This window comes from Choloepus didactylus, chromosome 4 (genome assembly GCF_015220235.1).
Source record: "Choloepus didactylus isolate mChoDid1 chromosome 4, mChoDid1.pri, whole genome shotgun sequence".
Classification (NCBI taxonomy): Eukaryota; Metazoa; Chordata; class Mammalia; order Pilosa; family Megalonychidae; genus Choloepus; species Choloepus didactylus.
The window spans coordinates 152,848,372-152,864,453 of NC_051310.1; positions in this window are offsets into that span (position 1 = coordinate 152,848,372).

The following is a 16,082-nucleotide window of genomic DNA, read 5'->3' on the forward strand; positions in this document are numbered from 1 at the left end:
GCCTGTATGGATACTTATGTCCTTGAAGTGTTGTTGCTTTTGGACAGTGATCTGATGGAGGTGACTTCATTTTTGCTGTTGCTGATCTCCTACACCATCATCCAAGTCACTGTACATATCATTCCACACCAGGCCTGGCCAAGGCCCACAGCACCCAGGTTGCCCACATCACTGTAGTAACCCTCTTCTTTGGGTACTGTATCTTCGTCTATGCCTGACATTTTAGCAACTTCCCAGTGGATAAGGTATTTTCTTTGTTCTCTACAGTTTTCACATATATATTGAATTCCATTGTCTACACACTGAAAAACAAAGAGGTGAAATCAGCAATGTATAAACTGAAGACCTGATATATAAATGCCAGCTGTCTATCCAGCTGTCTCTCACAGGACTAGGTTTGCTGAATTGAGTAGACAGGAATAAATTTAACTTTGCCTCTTGTCTTGTGACTACCATTGTTTTCAAAAGTTATTTAATTTGATTAAAATTCAAATGTAATACATGGTCCTCATTAAATATTTGTAGTAAAGAAGCCTACCCATGATAATGCATTCTCAAAGCATTCATATATTTGCTATATTTTTAAAAAATATTTCACAGTTCATATTTGTATTAGAGTCCACAGTCTGCTACATAAAAGCAGTTACAGAATGTTTTACAAACTATTGTGTAATTTAAACTTTATGCCTTTAATTTCATAAAACAAACAGGCAAACAATCATACTAGCCAAACTAAATATGTAATTTTTTATCTATGGTGTAAACACTCATAGAAGAGAAAGAGACAGCATACTTAAGAGATGTCACCGTCAGAGGCATCCTGAAAACTCATGTATTCTCTGAAATTTCTTCTTGTCCATTATCAAAGCCCTTTTTTAGTTGCTAAAATTTTTATATTAAATGTAAAACATAAATATTTTCTAATGTATAATCTTGGATTCAACATCTGTGAGAGTAATTTTTGTAAAGTACAGAGGGTTGATGCATTTCTTTAAGAATTTACAAATAATGCACTTAGTTTTGGCAGTCTGTGATTCTCGTGTTTATGTGCATTCAGCTCCAAAATGTTTTTCTATTCTGCAACTAATTCTGGCTAGCAAAAGTGTTGTGTCTCATATGCTAAAATATTTGGGGACTTTCTTTGTGAGAAAATGGCTGCGTCATCTACCTCTCTCTTCCCCTAGTGCTATGTATCCTACAGGTAAAATTCTTAGTAACTTAAAAAACGGTGATGGAAGGGAGAGGAACAGTTCTGGATCTTCAAGACTGATTTTAAAACACTTGTAGAAATTTAGTAAGAGTTAAACCGAAACAAACACTTTTGCGTGATCTCTAGACATGATTATAATGTAAAACACTCAGCTATTTAGTGTCTAAGATGAAATTCTCAACGCTCACAAAGAAATAGATCCATTTAATGCTGAAATTCATCTCATGCCTTTGTCTAAATCTTCTGGAATATGTTTTGCTCCTTTTTATAAAGAGCTTTGTGTTTGGCATTTTTTAAAAAAATCACGTAAATTGAATAAAATTGAGAGGCTCTGTTTGGGGAAATGTACATTCTTACTGTGTCTTTCTTTAGGCACTTCGATGCCACCTCATTTTGGATGTAAGTATGAGGTAATCTGTTAACTGCCCCTAGGCAAAATTGGAAAACACTATGGATAAAGTATTCTGTAAATATCGAATTGTGGTATTATGATTTTTCTTACTTTGCCTATCACAGAAAGATGAAAATGAGCCTTTTTAAATTATGACAAATTGTAGCCTGCCTCAACTGCCACACCCCATGGGACTGGAGTTCAGAGAGAACTGTTCATGTTAAACAAAATTTGAATAAAATTAATTATAAAGAAAAAAATTGTATGTGAGATTTATTTCTAGCATTAAAAGTAATCCAAGTAACATTCTCTTTTCACGTTTTAAAACAACGGGTTTTAATCAAAAAAGTCATAGACTAATTTCAACATGTAAAAAATAATTTTGCAAACATTCCAGGTAACAGTTTTTACATTTGTTTTTATTTTTTCCGTCTCCCATATAGATATTCAGAAGACTCCATATATCACATTATTTTTTAGCTTTATTAAGTCAATTGAAGTTGGTCATGAACCCTAAATTCGTGTTGTTATCACAATATGATAGTTAACCAGTTTTTTATCCATAAAGTATGTACATAGCAAAGCACATTAAGCTTTACACACTTTTACATATTTTTATGTCCCATAAAAATTGGACATGACCCCCAAAATAGGGGTTCAGAATCAGTTATTTGTGTGTCTCTGACATGGTATCTGTACACTGGTTCAAAGGGCAGCAGAGGAAACAAACTTGTTTCAGAGGACAATGAACATTATTTTCTGAAAGAGCAGTATGATGTTACCCCAGTGTCATGTAGCAGCCCAAATATCCCCAAGGGGTTCTCATTCTAGAAAGGCAATTCCAATTGATATGAAATGAAGAAAAATTTGCAACATTTATTCTGAGGAGACACTCTACTCACACTATGCATTGGCTGTGATTTTGAACTCAGTTCATCCCAGGAACTTCTCACCATCATCCTGGTTTTTTAGGTCAGGTGGTCCATCAGTCCTGCACTCCACTGTGGCTTCTTTCCTGGTATCAATATTTTGATTGAATATTTCCTGGACAACAAAGACTAGATACAGATGTCCCAAGTGCAGTTTTTTCTATCATATGGAAAATATTTTAAGTCTATACTTTCCTTGTGGGAATACATTATTACAGCCTTTAAAACACACACTATACTTAAATTTTCTTAAGACTTTAATCCAATTTTCTGGTCATTTTTTCAAGAATACAAGGCTTTTCTTTAAAATAGTGAAAATAAGATGGTTCATACCACTGCATCCTATAAGTAAGGTAGCAGGAAACTGACACTCATTATTAACTGGGACTTCTGTTCAAAGAGTACTCTATCCAGACAGACAGTGTTCTTCTGTCCATCTGCCATAGTTTAGAAAATGATTAAAGTCAGAATGTTACCCACTATAAGAACCTGAATCAGACACTGGATGAATATTCCAATATGGTTACTGCTACACAGTTACTGGTTTTAATAAAACCTTATGTACTGGTCTAGGAATCTGGTATCAGATGTTTTGGAACCTCATCGTTCAGTCTGAAGCGTAGCTCACGTGTGAACGCCAAGAGTGCAGTCAGCAATCCTTAGAAGACTAAGAAGAAGTGCAAGATCACACTTCTTTCTCCCCTTCTCCTACCAGTCAAGGAGCTAGAGCTACTGTCTCCAGCTGGGTGACGGCTTACTAGGAGCTGGGCTTCCACCACCAACACACGGACGGAGGCTTGGCTTTCATTTATAGCTTTCTGCTCTATAATCAGACATCAAGATGGAATGGAAAGTCTCGTTTTCCATGCAGAACATTTCCTGAGGCAAGACCCAGGATGGGAGCAGGTGATTCTGAGAAAATAGCACTCCATGGACCCCAGTTCTCCGCGGTGCTCTCCAGATAGAAAATGAAGAGGGCCCACTCTGCCTGACTCTGTTCAAAAGTTTTCTCTTTCTGCATCACGGTTTGCGTGCCAGCAGTGAATTGAACGGCAGCAGCGGCATCTGCGTCTACGGAGGAATCCCTCGGTGTGGAGGACTCAAGGAGCATAAACGCGAGTCCCTGCCCCGGCGGCGCAGCCGGAAGTCGTTGGAGGGCGGCACCCACCTCTTGCGGCTGCGCGCCCTGAAGCAGAAAGCTCAGCGCCGCTGTGTGGGTCACTTGGGCTTCCTACTGTAAATATACTTATCTATTTCATAGGTTATATTTTAAACATTTCCCTAAATATCACAACTATTAATAATTATGAATTTATAAAGGCTGTTGAAGGGAAAGTAGATAAGTGGTTGCCAGGGCTTTAAGGAGGTGGTGATGGAGAAATTGTCTGTCTTGGTGGAGCATCAGAAAACTTGTGAGGTGTTGGAACTGTCCTGTATGGAACTGTGATGGTGGAGAAACGTTTCTGTACATTTATCACCATCCATAAAAATGCATGAGTATTAGTCTGTAAAAAAAAATCCCAGAAATTCACAGAATATATTAACAAATAAAGTGTTTCATCTTGTACATATATTTACTATTGTTTTTCGCAAGTTCATGATCCTTCTCTTTGGTTAGGTTCTCAGTTAAATTAGGAAAACAGAATATATGATAGTCTAAAGTTTCTTGATCCATTTTGCAAAATTACATTCCACAGTGTTTTTCTCACTGTATACTGAGCAGATTTTTATATCATTGAGCAGACAATTTTAATCTGCTCGTTTCATGAACAAATAAATATTTCTCACTGTTGTTTTATTTTGTGTTACCTTTATTTCTAAAGAAGTTGTTGTCTTTTATGAATTGCCCTACTATTTCATGTCCATTTAAGGCTTAGTATTGTTTTAGCAGCTTGTATGACTTTTTGCTTTAAGAGAGTAAAGCTTTTTCATCATTACCTGTGAATTTTTAAAACCGAGTAAAATTTACTCTTTGTTGCATGTATTTCTGTGGATTTTGAAAATGCTTAATCATATGTCCACCATCACAGAGTTCCATATGGAACAGTTCCATAGCCCCTAAACTTTCCTGATACAACCCCTATAGGGACAGGTTCTCCCCCTTCCCGTAATCGCTGCCAGCCACTCGTCTGTTTTCCCTTCTGCAGTTTTGCCTTTTCCAGACTACCATACAAATGGAATCATGCAGTACATAGTTAATAAGGGTCTGCTTCTTTCACTCAACAAGATGAATTTAAAATGTACCCAAGCTATTGCATGAGTCAGTAGTTCATTCTTTTTGTTGATAAATAGCATGCCATTGTATGGATGTACCACTGTTTTATCCCTTTACCAAATGGAGTACATTTGGTTAGTTTCTCATTTTTGGTGATTATGAATGATGTTACTATAGATATTAGTGTATGGGTTTTTGTGTGAACATTAATTTTAATTTCTCTTGAGTAAATACCTAAGTGTGATATTGCTGGATCTTATGGTAGCTGTATTTAGAAACAGCTCTATTAAGAAACAGCTTTATTAAGAAACAGCTTTATTAAGGTATATTTGGTATACAATAAACTGAATATATTTGAAAAGCACAATTTAACAAATGTTGACATACTTGTGTATGTCTTTGTGTATGTGTATGTACATTATCAGTGAAACTACCATCACAGTCAAAGTAATGAACATATCCATGTCCCTATAGTTATCTCCCATCCCTCCCCAATGCACCATTTGTACTCTTTTGTTCCTGATTTCTCCCACTCAGTAAAATTATTTGAGTTTCAACTTTGTTGTTATATGTATCTATAATCTTTCCTTTTTACTGTTGAGTAGTATTCTCCATTGTATGGTTATACCACAGCTCATTTACACATTCTTCTATTGATAGACATTTGAAGTGTGTTCATTTTTGTCTATTACTAATGCGGCTGCTGCAAATATTTGTGTACAATCTTTGTTGCTTTCTTATCTTTTTAGACATATAGCTGGAAATAGAAAGATTAGATCACAATATAGGTGTATATTTAACTTTTTAGGAAACTGTCACACTGTTTTCTCAACTGCTTTATCATTTAACATTCCTTCATTCTCACAAGGGTTCTGGTTCTTCCACATCTTCACCAAACTTGGTATGATTAGTATTTAATTTTAGATGTTCCTATTAGGTGTGACGTTGCATCTCATTGTAGTTTTAATTAGTGTTTCCCTAATGACTATTCATGTTGAGTTTATATTTTTGATATCTGTGTATCTTTGGTCAAATGTCTCTTGAAATCTTTTGTTCATTCTTTTACTGGGTTACTTGCTTGCTTATTACTGAGTTTTGAGAATTCTTTATATATTTTGGATACAAGTCCTTTCTCATAAATGCTTTGTAAAGATTTTCTCCCTGTTTGTTGCTTGCATTTTTATTCAAACAATGTCTTTTGAAAAGCAGAGAATTTATTTTCCAAGATGTTAAATTTACCAATCTGTGCTATGGATTGAAAATTTTGTATCTGAGAAATCCTTGCCTAACTCAAGGTCACAAAGCTTTTATGAAATAAAATTTCATTTTTTTATGCTGTTGACTATCAACACCTTATTTGAAAATTCTTTTCTTTTCCTCCTGAATCCCTTTTGCACTCATCTCAAAAATGGATTGTTCATATATGTGTTGGTTGATTGCTGTATTTTATTACGTCTCATTGACATTTTATCTATCTTTGTACCATCATACCATTTTGGTTACTGTAGCTTTATAAGAGGTAATGAAATCAGATATTATTGGCTTCCAACATTCTTCTCTTTATCAAAGTTGTGGCCTTTACCTCCATTGCACATCCATATGAATTTTAGAATCAGCTTGTCAACCTTAAAATATAAAAGCTTGCTTGGATACCTTAAAAGATAAAAGCTTGCTTGGATACCGATTGGTATTCTGTTGAATCTATGAATCAATTTGGAAAGAACTGACCTATTAACAATAGTGAATCTTTTAACACATGAACATGGTGTATCTTTCCATTCAGTTACACTCCCTTTAATATTTCATAGCAATATTTTATAGTTTCTGGTGTATAATTCTTTTACATCTTTGGTCCCTTCTAAATTTCTTATTCTTTTATATTATTGAGTTGAACAAATAATTATTGAATTTTGATCTTTTTTCTTTCTCTTACTATATAAAACTATAACATTAAAACCATTTGTTTAACTGTAAGTACTTCTTTAACTCGATCAAACAAGTCTGATAGGATTTTTTATCATTATCAACCGAATATTTATATTTTGTATTCTGATTTTTATATCCACAATTTAGAGTCTTTTATTAAAGTTCAGATGCATAAAGATGTTAGTAATATTTTTCATTATTGATTTCTAATTTTATCTCATGGTAGTTTATATCATATTGGTACCAGGGCTTATATCACATTGATACTTTGATATCTGTTTATATGCCATTGTAAAATTATTTTTCCTTTATTTACCTTTGCACTTGTGAATTTAGGAGCATTTAAGTTAGAATTATGTCTTTATAGTGGAATTTTCTGATAATCTTAGAATAACATTCTTTATTCATAATAATTAGTTTTACCTTAAAGTCTGTTTTGCCTGATATTTCTATATGTGTAACAACTATCTTTTGCTAGTGCTTAATTCCTGTATCTTTTCCGTCCTTGAATATAAAATGAACTGTATTTTGGTTCTGCTTCTTTAAAATTGCATGCAACTGGAAGTGTTTATAAAAATTCTGAGAATATTTTATCAAGTGACTTATTCTGGTAATATTTACTGTGATTTATGAAACATTGTAGAAATTGAGTATTTCACCAAGTCTGGAAACTTTTTAAAAGTTATCATAGTCAATAGTAATTTCTCATTTCTTACTCAAGAAAATTCTATTTGGGGTGCAGGCTACTTCCCAGAATAGTAACATAGCAATCTCCCAGATTTGATTTGATCTGTGTGGAGGAGAAGACTAGAACATTGAATGAAGTTTTTTGTTTTTGTTTTTTCTTTTTTATCACTGACAAGACCAGAATTGATATAGTCTTGTTTCATTTTTCCACAACTAGATAATGGCTCTGCTTAATCAGAAGAAGTGTGGTAAATATGGTTTAGCTTTTTCCCAGGAAGGACATGAATATGAAATGGGCAAGCCCAGTGATGGTTTGTCTCCTCATGCATCAAGTAATTTTGGATTGTGTGCTCATCATTAGATGGTCTTTAACTACAGGGATCCATGTAGCCAGGATTGTCGGAAAATTTTGTACCTGCTTCTGCAGGATTCCCCAGGGATATGTGAGAGGTATAAATTTGAATCCCAGACCAATATAAGTTGTAGATCAAGGTGTTCTTTTATCAGAGGTGATTTTTTTCCCCATAAGAATACAGAGTGAGACAAATTTCCTCATCTTCTTTGGCCAATGGGTACTTTTACTTATTTATTCATTTATTTATTTTAAGTATTAACTTTCCCTGTGTATCCAGCCCTTAGCATGCTTTATATAGAAGTCTAAGATCAAACTTGCTGTGTTGTAAAGAAAAAGGCCTCATTTACTTTCCTTATGCTATCACGATTTAAGGTTACAAGGAACTATCATTGTCCTTGTTCTCAACACCTTACAGGCAGCTGCTGCCACAGCCCAAAAATAGGGGTTTACTGCTCTAATTTTCAGTTCCCTCTTGCTTTTCTAAGCCTAGATACTTTATTTCTTTTGATCACAATTTTGATTTTTTATTTTAAACAGCAATTTTAGCTGCTTTGGGACTGGGGGGAGGGTTAGTTAATCTTATTCTAGAATCTTGCTGTTATTTTATTTGTTGTTTCATCAGTTTTATTGATTCATATATCTGAATTCATTATACAAATCTTTCAAAATAACTAGATATTACTAATTGTAAGATTAGCTTACAATCACCTCTGATTGCACAAATACTTGGCACAGGAAACCATTTATACAAATACATGTTTTCTTATAAGAATAATTGAAAAAAGAAAATAAGTCTTGATATATCTTACAGCAAATTTTATGCAATTTCTTTATCCTATTCAATCAACCATCATTTCAGTTTTCTATTACAGTGTGTCCATCATATCCAATAAACTAATTTACAATCTGCTGTTTCTAATGTTCCACTACTATTGAGATTTACACTGTTCAGAGTTGTTAAGTCTCTTTTGCTAATTTTAGTGGTTTGAAAGAATTCATGTATTCAGGCTAGGAGAGGTCATTTAAAGACATTCCTTTTGAAAGATAACTTGTATCAGTTAATCATTGTGTTTGATGAATGATCTTTTTTACTTCTCATCTGTGATAGACCAGTTAGTTTTACCCCCACCATATAAAGCAAAAAGAGTAAATTCTTTACATTCTTAATAGTTTCTATAGTGCAAAAATAAAATGCTAGAAAACATGAGTTAAATAGAAATATTAAGAAAGCTAGAACATTTGCTATTGGTTAGAGTAGGGAACACTTAAATTTAAGGTCTCTTCCAAGTTAAAGAGACATAAAAGAAATAAAGTATAAGGATGTGGCAGTAGATTAATAAAACACTGAAAAACAGAAAAAAGATTAATTACTTACGACAATGGTGTATCATTTTCAAAATGCCAGAGGATCCAAAATCTTGGACTTGGTGGCCAACTAAACACAACACTTGACATTCTTATGTTGTGGCTTTGAAACAGCCTTACAAATATCTACTTGTCCAGAGCAAGTAATCCTTTAGGCCAGAATACTGACCACATTTACCTGAAGAGAGGTAACAAGTAGAGACATTTGGCATTCACTCCATTCCATCTGTTTGTGAAGAGTGTGTCCACTTGGCAAAGCCTATTGTCTTACTTTTCAAGTAGCATGAATTAAACCAAGAGACTAGCAGTATTCAGCAAATTCAAGTTCCTGAGGACACAGCTCCAATTATCCAGTCAGTATTCCTAAAAGGATTCTTGAGCAGACTTTGTCCAGTAAGTGGTTTAGCAGTATGTAGGGATAACCATGGGTCCCATTCCTCTTCTATTTCTCTTGATTTCTGTTTCTCACCCCAGTGTAACAACTTGCTATAGGTTTTTACCAAAATACTGCAGCAATAAATTATTCTGCATTACTAAAAGTGTTCACATTATAACAGGGCATGTTTGCATATAACTAGGAGAAAACCAAATAGCAGCTAAATCTGCTGCAGAGATTTGCAAATTCAGCAGTCAGTGTATCCATCATTGTTCATCATTGTATTCATCTCTCAAAACACCGTCTATTAATCAGATCATCTTCATTCTTTGGTGGTGTCTGTTCACTCCCTTCCTCCTGTGGAATGAGTGATGGCTGCGGAGAGTTCTAAGCCTGCCAGTAAATTATTGCCATCATAATCATGCATTTGAAAATAATGGAGCTGCAGTTTTTGTGGGGACATTTCCGCCTCTGGTTTGTTGATGCCACTTTCTAGAGGCTCCAAGACACTCTTGGTCTTGAACTGTGTTCTTATCCAGGCCCGCGTTGCCAGGATGTGAGAAGCGGACCCCGGGCTCCTCAGCCCTTGCACCCGGGGTACAAAAGGCCCAGAGCAGGCTACACAAGAAAGGGGTCCCGCGCAGCCGTGGAGATCTCGTGGTCGTAGGCACCGTCGCGGTCCTCACCGCGAAATGGCTTTTCCAGGCGCGAAGCTTTCTGTTTTGAGCCTTGCCAGCCGCCATCTTCCAACGCTCTTTCTCCTGGCGGTTATTTTAAGTCTACCAAATTATTTTGAGGTGTTTTCTTTTTCTTTTTTTTTGGTCAGGTATGTTATTATATTTTTTTTTGTTTGTTTTCTCATTTCTCAACTGGTTTAAGACATTATATTTAATTCTTATTTCACTTCCCCCTTTTAAATCTATTTCTCTGGTCTGGAAGTTTTACAGGGTGTTTCCATTATTTAGTACTTACCTCAGTTTTTAAAACAAAGATACATAAGAACAAGTCTAATGATGATCATCAACTCAGTCTCTTCCTGTACAGTAAAAAATCTTAGGTGCTTTAACTCTTACTGTTCTCCCGTATTTCATGCCCTTTTGTTTATATTTTGATACCATCTTATTTTCAACCACAGAATTAATCAATATTTAACTTTCTTTTCACTTTCTTTAGGTCTTTGTAATTATTTTTATTTTGCTTTTAATCTCAAGTGATAATTTTTCTGGATAAGAATCCTAAATCCATGGAGTTGTTTTTGTTTTCTTTTCATTTAGCTTGATTTTCTTTCTTCAGACCTTTGGACAATTTCATTTAATACTTTCTTGTCTTTGTTGTTGCTGAGGAGAAATCTACTATATATTGTCATTACTTTATTTATGGTATCTATAATTGCATCTCTGGTAATTTTAAGATTTTCTTTTTTTATGAAGCTTTATTATGATGTGCCTCACTGTGGACTGGATTTTCTTTATTGTGCCTAAGAATTGAGATGTATCAATTTGAGGATTCATATTTGTTTTTTATCTAGAAATTTCTCAGTCATTATCTCACATGATTTTAACTCCCTGCCAGTTTTCTATATATTCTCTCCTAGAACATTTATTGCAGTATTACCTGTATGTTGATTCTATCACTATTTCTCATAAATTATATTTCTCGTCCTTTGGAGACAGAGAAACATGGGTTTTAACTTTAGCTTTGTCTTAAAAATTAGGTGACTTTAAGTTGAATTACTTAACCATTCTGAAACTAAGCTTTTTCTTCTGTAAAATAGGGACAACAGTGGTACCAGAGTCTGATGAAATAAAACGTTGTATTGGGTTTTTATTGTTGTTGTAACAAATTGCCGCAAGTGTAGGGACCTAAAACAACACAGTTTATTATCTTACAGGTCTATGGGTTAGAAGCCAGACATGGTCCTCCCTGGGATAAAATCAAGGTACCAGCAAGGCGGGATTCCTTTCAGGAAACTCTGAGGGAAAATCTGTTTTCTGTTTTTTCCAACTTCTAGAGGCCCCCTGCTTTCCTGGCTTTTTCTCTCCCCAAAGCCAGCAGTGGCAGGTTGAGTCTAACATGCCATCTCTCCACCCCATCTCCCAACATCACATTGCTCTCAGACCACAGTTGGGAAAGGCTCACCACTTCTAAGGACTCCTGTGATTAGAGTGAGTCCACGTGGATAGTTCAGGGTTGTCTTTCCAACTGAATGTCTGTAATCTCAAGTGCCTTTTGCTGTGCGTTTTAACATGTTCACATGTTCTGGAGATTCAGGCCTGGATATCTCTGGGAGGCCATTATTTTGCCTGTCATAGGCATAAAAGGCCTGAACATCTAGTAAGTACTCAAAACATATTACTTCCCATCTATTTTTTCTTACTTTTCTTTTTGCTTAGCATGAACCTGATATCAGAAAAGGAAAACAAAAACAAAAACTAAAAGTGAATTCACCTCTTCATAGATGTAACAATTGTAGACCCTTCATTGTTTTGGGATGGTAGATGATTTGCTTCCTCTTTCTGAATTCCTATGAATTAGGAGTAAATATAGCTGACCTAAGAGAATCCAGAGGCTATCCTGACAAATAAATACTTGGAATATTTGTTAATCATTTATATATTTAGTTAGTTAAATTATATTGTAGAAAGTTTATTTTAAAGATGGAAAAGTTTTGGGTGAGTAGAGACTAGAGGCAGACAGGGTGGATTTCAAAGCAAAGTCCTTCGTGTCCCAATTAATTTATTGCAAAAATAGCACCAGGAAAAAAAATATATATATATGTGTATATATATACATATATATATGTGTATATATATATATATATATATATATATATATATATATATGACTCCGTTGTGTTTACTTATGTCAGAATAAAAGCAATAACTGGTAGCTATAAAACAGATGTCAGGAATAAAGGGGATTAGATACATTGGGATTCCAAGTTCAACCAGTGGTTTCAATTAAAAGGTTGTTTGATTTCCTGACTTTGTCAACTATTTCTTTGCTCAGTAATTAAACAGAACCTAACTAATGCCATTGAGGGTATTTTTCAAAGCCCATTAAATACAGAAACAGGTATCTTTTGAAATCGACTTTTAACATTTACTATTGGTATAAGTGTACTTCTATAAAGTTTGCATTTGAAGGCATGCTATACCTATCCAGCAGGCAAAGCTTAATAGGAATAATGCTAATAACAAATAATAGCAATAAGAACATTTGTATAATCCCTCACATTTTCTCAAAGCACTTTAATATGAGTCAGTGAGTATGCTGGCCTTAGAAAGAGATGGAACTTTGATGTTATGCAACACTGAGTGCAAGTATTGGCTCAAACTTCTGCCAATATTCAGCTGGTAAGCCCCAGTGTAGTATAAAGATTTACATTTACTCTGATGATTCCAAGCCTATTATCAATCAGAGAAGCAGAACCAGAGCAATATGGAACCCATGAGCACACAAGCAGAAGCCATGAGTACAAACCAAAGGCCATGTCAGTTCTTGTTCCTCTGACCTTGATGGTATGGGTCTCCTGCAGAAACGAGGACCATCTTCAAGAACCTAATCTCACACTTGGTCCCATAGTTGAAGAAGATGATGGAGGATCCAGGAGAAGGTTGAACAGATGCAGGCTCTTCAACTGCATCACTCTGAGAAGATGAACCAGCAGGTAAGTGATTTTGCATGTAAGCTATTAAATAACTGCTGGATCACTTCTGTCCTCCATAAAAATCTCCTGTGGCCCAACCTAAACAAAAAACAAAAAAAGAAAGGGAGTTTAGGGAAAAGTAGTTCAGCATAGTCAAGTTCATACGTTACAAAGCTACCACACAGTACCTGTTGGTCCTTCAGCAACCCTTAGATTTCTTTAGATTTATACAAAATTTAGAGCTAATAAAGTTAGAGGGTGTTTAATAGGGATTGAATTTATACAATAAGCAAAGCATCAAATTTATAAAGAACTTGCAGTGTTAGAGCTCTACTTTTTGTTGTCACTTGAATTCTTAGGAATTTTAATAACAGAATGTTAATAATATATATTTTCCCTGTGATTGTTTCTGACATGAACTATTATTTAATTCATTGTATTTTATAAAATCAAGAAAAATCATAGCAGTTAAAAGATTTTGATTACTACCAAAATAAATTTACACAGTGAATGTATTCTAAAGATTTTCAGAGAAAGACAGCTATGAAAAATATTAATTATGAATGAAAAAGAGAAATCTTATACTTTGTTTTATAACATAAATATACATTTCAAGTAATTATTAATTTGTGACTGTGTAAATATAGTTAAAATGAGTTGTTAATTTTAGGCTCTTTATATATGAGTTTAAAGTTTAAAGATTGGAATATCCATCCTAAATACTGGTGATAGACAGCTACTTCTCTTCTATTCCTCCCTGCTTTTTCTCCCTTCCTCTCTCACTGAAGCTTAGTTGTTACATCTGAATGTCATTGGCTACAGTAATTGAAGCAATTAACACCATTATTTCAATTTTACCACCAGAGTTATACAACGCTGAGTGCAAGAATGCTAGACTAATAAGCTGAATAGATGCACTTTTGCATGACTTGGCCATCTGCTTTCATTTTAATTTAATTTGTACTATCATTTAAAATGCAAAATTGTCAAATACCTCTGTTTACCTTAGCAATGAAATTTGAATCTTTTGCAGTGCTGTAGTGTGCATTATCTGTTTTTTTTTTTTAATTAAAGAAGTTGTGGGTTTACAGAACAATAATGAATAAAATACAGGTTTCCCTTATACTGCCTCATCACCAACACCTTGCATTGGTGTGGAACATGTGTTACAATTTATTATCCCACATTTTTATAACTGTGTTATTAATTAGAGTCCAAGGTTTAACTTGGGGTTCACTGAGTAGTGTAGTTCCACGAATGTTTTTAAAATTTTTATTCTGTTACCAAGTATACAATCTAACATTTCCCCTTTTAATCACATTCAGATATATCTTTCAGTGCTGTTAATTACATTCATAATTCTTGTTCCAGTTTGCTAATGCTGCCTTTTAGCAGAACACCAGAAATGGATTGGCTTTTATAAAGCGGGTTTATTTGTTTACAAAGTTACAATCTTAAGGTCATAAAGTGTCCAAGATAAGATGTCAACAATCAGGTATCTTCACTTGAGGATGGCCAATGACGCCCGGAAAACCTCTATTACTCTTAGTTGCTCTTGGGGCATTTGTCCTCTCTTAGCTTCTGTGGAGCAAAAGTCTGCTTTCAAAGGCTATCTCCAAAATGTCTCTGTAAGCTGCAGCTCCTCTCTCAGCTCCTGTGCATCCTTCAAAATGTCTCTCTTGGCTGTAGCTCCTTCTTTCTGAGCTTTTATAGGGCTCTGGTAAACTAATCAAGGCTCATGCTGAATGGGCAGGGCCACACCTCCATGGAAACTATCAGAGTAAACACCTACAGTTGGGTGGATCGCATCTCAATGGAAGCACTCAATCAAAGAATTACAATCTAATCAACACTGATACGTCTGCCCACACAAGACTGCATCAAAGATATTGGTGTTTTGGGGGACAAAATACATTCAGACTGGCACAATGCTTTACTACCATCACCACCATCCATCATTCGAAGTAGGAACCATTACCTTTTAAGCCTTAACTTCCCGTTCTCTATCCCCACCCTGTCCCCTGGTAACCTATATTCTAGATTCTGAAACTCATAGATTTTACTAATTATAATTGTTTCAGAACAGTGAGATCATACAATATTTGCATTTTTCCTTTCAATCTGGCTTACTTCAGTCAACATGATGTTTTCAAGGTTCATCCATGTTGTCATATGTATCAAGACTTTGTTCCTTTATACAGCTGAATAATATTCCATTGTATGTATATGCCACAATTTATTTATCCATTAGTCAGTTGACAGAGACTTGAGTGGTTTCCATCTTTTGGCAATTGTGAATAATGCTGCTAGGAACATCAGTGTGCAAACATCTGTTCAAGTCTCTGCTTTCAATTATTTTGGGTATATACCTCATAGTGGGATTTGCTGGCTCATAAGAGCTTTCTAAAGAACTGCCACACTGTATTCCACAATAGCTGCACCATTTTACATCGCCACCAGCCATGAATGAGTGTTCTATTTCTCCACATTGTCTCCAACACTTGTTGTTTTCCATTATTTTAATAGCAGCCATTTAACTAGTGTGTAATGGTATCTTATTGTAGTTTCGAATTGCATTTCCCTGATGGCTAATGAGGTTGAGCATCTTTTCATGTGCTGTTCTGGTTTGCTAATGCTGCTGTTATGCAAAATACCAGAATGGATTGGCTTTTATAAAGGGAGTTTATTTGGTTACAGAGTTACAGTCTTAAGGCCATAAAAGTGTCTAAGCTAAGGCATCAGCAATAGGATACCTTTACCGAAGGAGAGCCAATGGCATCCATAAACCTCTGTTAGCTGGGAAGGCATGTGGCTGGCGTCTGCTTATCCTGGGTAGTTTGTATGTTTCTAAGATTTGTCCATTTCATCTAGGTTATCTAATTACCCACCATATGGTCCATCCTGTGGAATGATCCATATGCACTCGAGAAGAATATATATTCCATTTTTGTTGGGTGCAGAATTTAAATATGTCTATTA